Below are 8,097 nucleotides of genomic sequence, written 5' to 3'. Positions count from 1 at the left end.
GAGGGTCTGCTGTCTCACACTAAGGAGGGTCTGCTGTCTCCCACTAAGGAGGGTCTGTTGTCTCCCACTAAGGAGGGTCTGCTGTCTCCTACTAAGTGGGGTCTGCAGTCTCTCACTAAGGAGGGTCTGCTGTCTCTCACTAAAGAGGCTCTGCTGTAGACAGATGACCTGGTGCTGCTGTCTCCCACTACAGAGGGTCTGCTATCTCCCACTAAGGAGGGTCTGCTGTCTCCCACTAAGGAGGGTCTGCTGTCTCCCACTAAGGAGGGTCTGCTGTAGACAGATGACCTGGTGGTGCTGTCTCACACTAAGGAGGGTCTGTTGTCTCCCACTAAGGAGGGTCTGCTATAGACAGATGACCTGGTGCTGCTGTCTCCCACTAAGGAGGGTCTGCTGTAGACAGATGACCTGGTGGTGCTGTCTCCCACTAGAGAGGGTCTGCTATCTCCCACTAAGGAGGGTCTCTGTCTCCCACTAAGGAGGGTCTGCTGTCTCCCACTAAGGAGGCTCTGCTGTCTCCCAGTAAGGAGGCTCTGCTGTCTCCCACTAAGGAGGGTCTGCTGTCTCCCACTAAGGAGGAGTTACAGCAGCACCTAGATCATCTGCACAGGTTCTGTCTGACCTGGGCTCTGAGCGTTAACCACAGGTTCTGTCTGACCTGGGCTCTGACCGTTAATCACAGGTTCGGTCTGACCTGGGCTCTGACCGTTAATCAGACCTGGGCTCTGACCGTTAATCACAGGTTCTGTCAGACCTGGGCTCTGACCGTTAATCAGACCTGGGCTCTGACGTTAATCACAGGTTCTGTCTGACCTGGGCTCTGACCGTTAATCACAGGTTCTGTCAGACCTGTGCTCTGACCGTTAATCAGACCTGGGCTCTGACCGTTAATCACAGGTTCTGTCAGACCTGGGCTCTGACCTCTAATCAGACCTGGGCTCTGACCGTTAATCGGAGGTTCTGTCAGACCTGGGCTCTGACCGTTAATCAGACCTGGGCTCTGACCGTTAATCACAGGTTCTGTCAGACCTGGGCTCTGACCTCTAATCAGACCTGGGCTCTGACCGTTAATCGGAGGTTCTGTCTGACCTGGGCTCTGACCGTTAATCACAGGTTCTGTCTGGGCTCTGACCGTTAATCACAGGTTCTGTCAGACCTGGGCTCTGACCGTTAATCACAGGTTCTGTCTGACCTGGGCTCTGACCGTTAATCACAGGTTCTGTCAGACCTGGGCTCTGACCGTTAATCACAGGTTCTGTCTGACCTGGGCTCTGACCGTTAATCACAGGTTCTGTCAGACCTGGGCTCTGACCGTTAATCACAGGTTCTGTCTGACCTGGGCTCTGACCGTTAATCACAGGTTCTGTCAGACCTGGGCTATAATGGTATAATGGTTTTCAAAGAAAGGTCCGGAAATCAGGATGACAAATATAAAGTCTGTTTGGATACAGTTCTATTTGAACACACCAAAAACAACATGTATCTAGGACTAAATATCAGCAACACAGGTAGCTTTCACATGGCTGTGAATGAGCTGAGAGACAAAGCAAGAAGAGCACTCTATGCCATTAAAATTGAAATTACAGTTATAATCTGTTTGGAAATGTTCCAATCAGTTCTAGAACCAATGTCTCAGTATGACAGTGAAGTATGGGGTCCAATCTCTAATAATGAATTTACCAACTGGGACAAACATCCAATCGAAATACTGCATGCAGAGTTTTGCAAGACTGTATTGCAAGTGCAAAGAAGAACTCCAAATAACCCATGTAGAGCAGAATTGGGCCAAAACCCCCTCATTCGAATCGAAGAAAAGAGCCATCAAATTTTACAACTTTCTAAAAACAACTGACCCAAAAAACATTCCACCACACAGCTACAATGTCAAGAGATGAAACCAGAGAAGAGTCCCCTCAGCCAGCTGGTTCTGAGGCTCAGTTCACAAACCCAAACCAACCCCATAGAGACTCAGGACAACACTCAGCCAGCTGGTTCTGAGGCTCAGTTCACAAACCCAAACCAACCCCATAGAGACTCAGGACAACACTCAGCCAGCTGGTTCTGAGGCTCAGTTCACAAACCCAAACCAACCCCATAGAGACTCAGGACAACACTCAGCCAGCTGGTTCTGAGGCTCAGTTCACAAACCCAAACCAACCCCATAGAGACTCAGGACAACACTCAGCCAGCTGGTTCTGAGGCTCAGTTCACTAACCCAAACCAACCCCATAGAGACTCAGGACAACACTCAGCCAGCTGGTTCTGAGGCTCAGTTCACTAACCCAAACCAACCCCACAGAGCCTCAAGCCAGAACTCAGAAAATCTGCCCAAAACAAATCACAAGGCAAAGAGAAAAGATATCACCTATTGGAAAGACACCACAAAAAAAATCTATTGGCTCTTAATAGACAGGACATGGTGTCAGACTATCTGACCACTGTGAGGGACAGACTCAGTGAGAACAGTCTGAGAGAACAGTCGTCCCAGGCAAACCTGGCTGCCCAGAGAGGACAGTCTGGCTATAGAGACCGGTCGTCCCAGGCAAACCTGGCTGTCCAGAGAGGACAGTCTGGCTATAGAGACCGGTCGGCACAGACAAAACTGGCTGCCCAGAGAGGAGAGTCTGGCTATAGAGACCGGTCGGCAAAGACAATTCTGGCTGTCCAGAGTGGAGAGTGTGGCTGCCCAGAGAGGACAGTCTGGCTGCCCAGAGAGGACAGTCTGGCTGCCCGGAGAGGACAGTCTGGCTGCCCGGAGAGGACAGTCTGGCTATAAAGACCGGTCATCACAGACAAACCTGGCTGCCCAGAGAGGACAGTCTGGCTATAGAGACCGGTCGGCACAGACAAACCTGGCTGCCCATAGAGCACAGTCTGGCTACAGAGACCGGTCGTCACAGACAAACCTGGCTGCCCAGAGAGGACAGTCTGGCTGCCCAGAGAGGACAGTCTTGCTGCCCAGAGAGGACAGACTGGCTGCCCAGAGAGGACGGTCTGGCTATAGAGACCGGTCGTCACAGACAAACCTGGCTGCCCAGAGAGGACAGTCTGGCTAACCAGAGAGGACAGTATGGCTATAGAGACCGGTCGTCACCGACAAACCTGGCTGTCCAGAGAGGAGAGTCTGGCTGCCCAGAGAGGACAGTCTGGCTGCCCAGAGAGGACAGTCTGGCTATAGAGACCGGTCGTCACAGACAAACCTGGCTGTCCAGAGAGGACAGTCTGGCTGCCCAGAGAGGACAGTTTGGCTATAGAGACCAGTCATCACAGACAAACCTGGCTGCCGAGAGAGGACAGTCTGGCTATAGAGACCGGTCAGCACATACAAACCTGGCTGTCCAGAGAGGGGAGTCTCGCTGCCCAGAGAGGACAGTCTGGCTATAGAGACTGGTCATCACAGACAAACCTAGCTGCCGAGAGAGGACAGTCTGGCTATAGAGACCGGTCGACACAGACAAACATGGCTGTCCAGAGAGGACAGTCTGGCTATAGAAACTGGTCGTCACAGACAAACCTGGCTGTCCAGAGAGGACAGTCTGGCTATAGAGACCGGTCGGCACAGACAAACCTGGCTGTCCAGAGAGGACAGTCTGGCTGCCCAGAGAGGACAGTCTGGCTATAGAGACCTGTTGTCACAGACAAACTTGGCTGTCCAGAGAGGACAGTCTGGCTATAGAGACCGGTCGGCACAGACAAACCTGGCTGTCCAGAGAGGACAGTGTGGCTGCCCAGAGAGGACAGTCTGGCTATAGAGACTGGTCGTCACAGACAAACCTGGCTGCCCAGAGAGGACAGTCTGGTTATAGAGGTCGGTCGTCACAGACAAACCTGGCTGCCCAGAGAGGACAGTCTGGCTATAGAGCCCAGTCAGAGGACAAACCTGGCTGTCCAGAGAGAGAGTCTGGCTGCCCAGAGAGGACAGTCTGGCTGCCCGGAGAGGACAGTCTGGCTATAAAGACCGGTCATCACAGACAAACCTGGCTGCCAGAGAGCACAGTCTGGCTATAGAGACCGGTCAGCACATACAAACCTGGCTGTCCAGAGAGGGGAGTCTGGCTGCCCAGAGAGGACAGTCTGGCTATAGAGACTGGTCATCACAGACAAACCTAGCTGCCAGAGAGGACAGTCTGGCTATAGAAACTGGTCGTCACAGACAAACCTGGCTGTCCAGAGAGGACAGTCTGGCTATAGAGACCGGTCGGCACAGACAAACCTGGCTGTCCAGAGGACAGTGTGGCTGCCCAGAGAGGACAGTCTGGCTATAGAGACCGGTCGTCACAGACAAACCTGGCTGCCCAGAGAGGACAGTCTGGTGCCCAGAGGACAGTCTGGCTGCCCACAGACAAACCTGGCTGCCCAGAGAGGACAGTCTGGCTATAGAGACCGGTCGTCACAGACAAACCTGGCTGCCCAGAGAGGACAGTCTGGCTAATAGAGACCGGTCAGGCACAGACAAACCTGGCTGTCCAGAGCGGAGAGTCTGGCTGCCCAGAGAGACAGTCTGGCTGCCCAGAGAGGACAGTCTGGCTAACCAGAGATGACAGTCTCGCTACAGAGACCGGTCGTCACAGACAAACCTGGCTGTCCAGAGAGGAGAGTCTGGCTATAGAGACCGGTCGTCACAGACAAACCTTGCTGTCCAGAGAGGACAGTCTGGCTATAGAGATGGGTCGGCACAGACAAAACTGGCTGCCCAGAGAGGAGAGTCTGGCTATAGAGAACTGTCGGCACATACAAACCTGGCTGTCCAGAGAGGAGAGTCTGGCTGCCAAGAGAGAACAGTCTGGCTATAGAGACCGGTCATAACAGACAAACCTGGCTGCCCAGAGAGGACAGTCTGGCTGCCCAGAGAGGACAGTCTGGCTGCCCAGAGAGGACAGTCTGGCTGCCCAGAGAGGACAGTCTGGCTATAGAGACCGGTCGTCACAGACAAACCTGGCTGCCCAGAGAGGACAGTCTGGCTAATCAGAGAGGACAGTCTCGCTACAGAGACCGGTCGTCACAGACAAAACTGGGTGTCCAGAGAGGAGATTCTGGCTATAGAGACCGGTCGTCACAGACAAACCTTGCTTTCCAGAGAGGAGTCTGGCTATAGAGACCGGTCGTCACAGACAAACCTGGCTTCCCAGAGAGGACAGTCTGTTTATAGAGACCGGTCGGAACAGACAAACCTGGCTGCCCAGAGAGGACAGTCTGGCTGCCCAGGGAGGACAGTCTGGCTATAGAGAACGGTCGTCACAGACAAACCTGGCTGTCCAGAGAGGACAGTCTGGCTATAGAGACCGGTCGGCACAGACAAACCTGGCTGTCCAGAGAGGACAGTCTGGCTATAGAGACCGGTCGGCACAGACAAACCTGGCTGCCCAGAGAGGACAGTCTGGCTATAGAGACCGGTCGGCACAGACAAACCTGGCTGTCCAGAGAGGACAGTCTGGCTGCCCAGAGAGGACAGTCTGGCTATAGAGACCGGTCATCACAGACAAACCTGGCTGCCCAGAGAGGACAGTCGGGCTTCTCAGAAAGGACAGTCTGGCTGCCCAGAGAGGACAGTCTGGCTATAGAGACCGGTCGTCACAGACAAACCTGGCTTCCCAGAGAGGACAGTCTGTTTATAGAGACCGGTCGGAACAGACAAACCTGGCTGCCCAGAGAGGACAGTCTGGCTGCCCAGGGAGGACAGTCTGGCTATAGAGAACGGTCGTCACAGACAAACCTGGCTGTCCAGAGAGGACAGTCTGGCTATAGAGACCGGTCGGCACAGACAAACCTGGCTGTCCAGAGAGGACAGTCTGGCTATAGAGACCGGTCGGCACAGACAAACCTGGCTGCCCAGAGAGGACAGTCTGGCTATAGAGACCGGTCGTCACAGACAAATCTGGCTGTCCAGAGAGGACAGTCTGGCTAATCAGAGAGGACAGTCTCGCTACAGAGACCGGTCGTCACAGACAAAACTGGCTGTCCAGAGAGGAGATTCTGGCTATAGAGACCAGTCGTCACAGACAAACCTGGCTGCCGAGAGAGGACAGTCTGGCTATAGAGACCGGTCGTCACAGACAAACCTGGCTACCCAGAGAGGACAGTCTGGCTATAGAGACCGGTCGTCACAAACAAACCTGACTGGCCAGAGAGGACAGTCTGGCAACAGAGACCGTCATCACAGACAAACCTGGCTGCCCAGAGAGGACAGTCTGGGTGCCCAGAGAGGACTAACTGGCTACAGAGACCGGTCGTAACAGACAAACCTGGCTGTCCAGAGAGTAGAGTCTGGCTATAGAGACCGGTCGTCACAGACAAACCTGGCTGTCCAGAGAGGACAGTCTGGCTATAGAGACCGGTCGTCACAGACAAACCTGGCTGCCCAGAGAGGACAGTCTGGCTATAGAGACCAGTCGTCACAGACAAACCTGGCTGCCCAGAGAGGACAGTCTGGCTATAGAGACCGGTCGGCACAGACAAACGTGGCTGTCCAGAGAGGAGAGTCTGGCTGCCCAGAGAGGACAGTCTGGCTATAGAGACCGGTCATCACAGACAAACCTGGCTGCCCAGAGAGGACAGGCTGTGCTCACTCTGCTCCGGGGGAGAGGTAGAGACAGAGCTGCATTTCCTATTACACTGTGACAAATACTCAGACCGAAGATAATATTTTTTCCCATCATCATCATTCAGTACAACGAATTCAAAACTATAAAATATTATAATAAAATAACATTTATTGGGTGACCAGCCAAATATGTGTCCTCTTGCCACAACCTGAGGGACAGCCAGTGAAAAGTGCAGTGTAATGTCATACATATTTCTCTTGTAGTTTAGTTTTGTCTTTCATACCAGGTCATGTGTCTTCTCAGTCAGGTTGACACTGGTCTGCTACTATAGCTGTAACATATTATTATTCTGATTAATATTGTTGTTGTAGTTGTTGTAAAGTCTATTGAATTGAGAGGAGGGAGAGGAAGGAGAGGAGGGAGAAGAGAGGAGGGAGAGTAGGGAGAGATAGAAAGAGGAGGGATAGAAGGGCGAGGAGGGGAGAAGTGGAGAAAAGAGGGGAGAGGTCAAGCGATAGAGAGAGGGAGTAGAGGGAGAAGAGGGAGAAGAGGGAGAAGATGGGAGGAGAGAGGACAGGAGGAGAGGAGAGAGGAGGGAGAAGAAGGAGAAGAGGGGAGGAGAGAGGACAGGAGGAGAGGAGAGAGGAGGGAGAGGAGAGAGAAGAGGGGAGGCGAGAGGAGAAGAGAGAGAGGAGAGAGGAGGGAGAAGAGGGATAAGAGGGGAGGAGAGAGGACAGGAGGAGAGGAGAGAGGAGGGAGAGGAGAGAGGAGGGGAGGCGAGAGGAGAAGAGGGAGAGGAGAGAGGAGGGAGAAGAGGGAAGGAGAGAGGAGGGAGAGGAGAGAAGAGGGGAGGAGAGAGGAGAGGGAGAAGAGGGGAGGAGAGAGGAGAGGGAGAAGAGGGGAGGCGAGAGGAGAAGAGGGAGAGGAGAGAGAAGAGGGAGAAGAGGGGAGGAGAGAGGAGAGGAGGGAGAGGAGAGAGGAGGGAGAGGAGAGAAGAGGGGAGGAGAGAGGAGAGGAGGGGGAGGAGAGAGGAGAGTGAAGGGGGAGTGATAGAGAGAAGAGGGAGAAGATCCCTGTCATACATACAGGTGGGAGCTAACAGTGTTCAGCCATGTTCAGTCTCGTTCTATCAGTCAGTCTAGTTCTATCAGTCAGTCTAGTTCGATCAGTCAGTCTAGTTCTATCAGTCAGTCAGTCTAGTTCTATCAGTCAGTCAGTCTGTCTGTCCGTCAGTCTAGTTCTATCAGTCAGTCTAGTTCTATCAGTCAGTCTAGTTCTATCAGTCAGTCTAGTTCTATCAGTCCGTCAGTCTAGTTCTATCAGTCAGTCAGTCTGTCTGTCCGTCAGTCTAGTTCTATCAGTCAGTCAGTCTAGTTCTATCAGTCAGTCAGTCTGACTGTCCGTCAGTCTAGTTCTATCAGTCAGTCTAGTTCTATCAGTCAGTCAGCCTGTCTGTCTGTCTGTCCGTCAGTCTAGTTCTATCAGTCAGTCTGTCTGTCTGTCCGTCAGTCTAGTTCTATCAGTCAGTCTGTCTGTCCGTCAGTCTAGTTCTATC

This window comes from Oncorhynchus tshawytscha, linkage group LG04, assembly GCF_018296145.1.
Source record: "Oncorhynchus tshawytscha isolate Ot180627B linkage group LG04, Otsh_v2.0, whole genome shotgun sequence".
Taxonomy (NCBI): domain Eukaryota; kingdom Metazoa; phylum Chordata; class Actinopteri; order Salmoniformes; family Salmonidae; genus Oncorhynchus; species Oncorhynchus tshawytscha.
Note: the sequence above shows the minus strand (reverse complement) of the source record.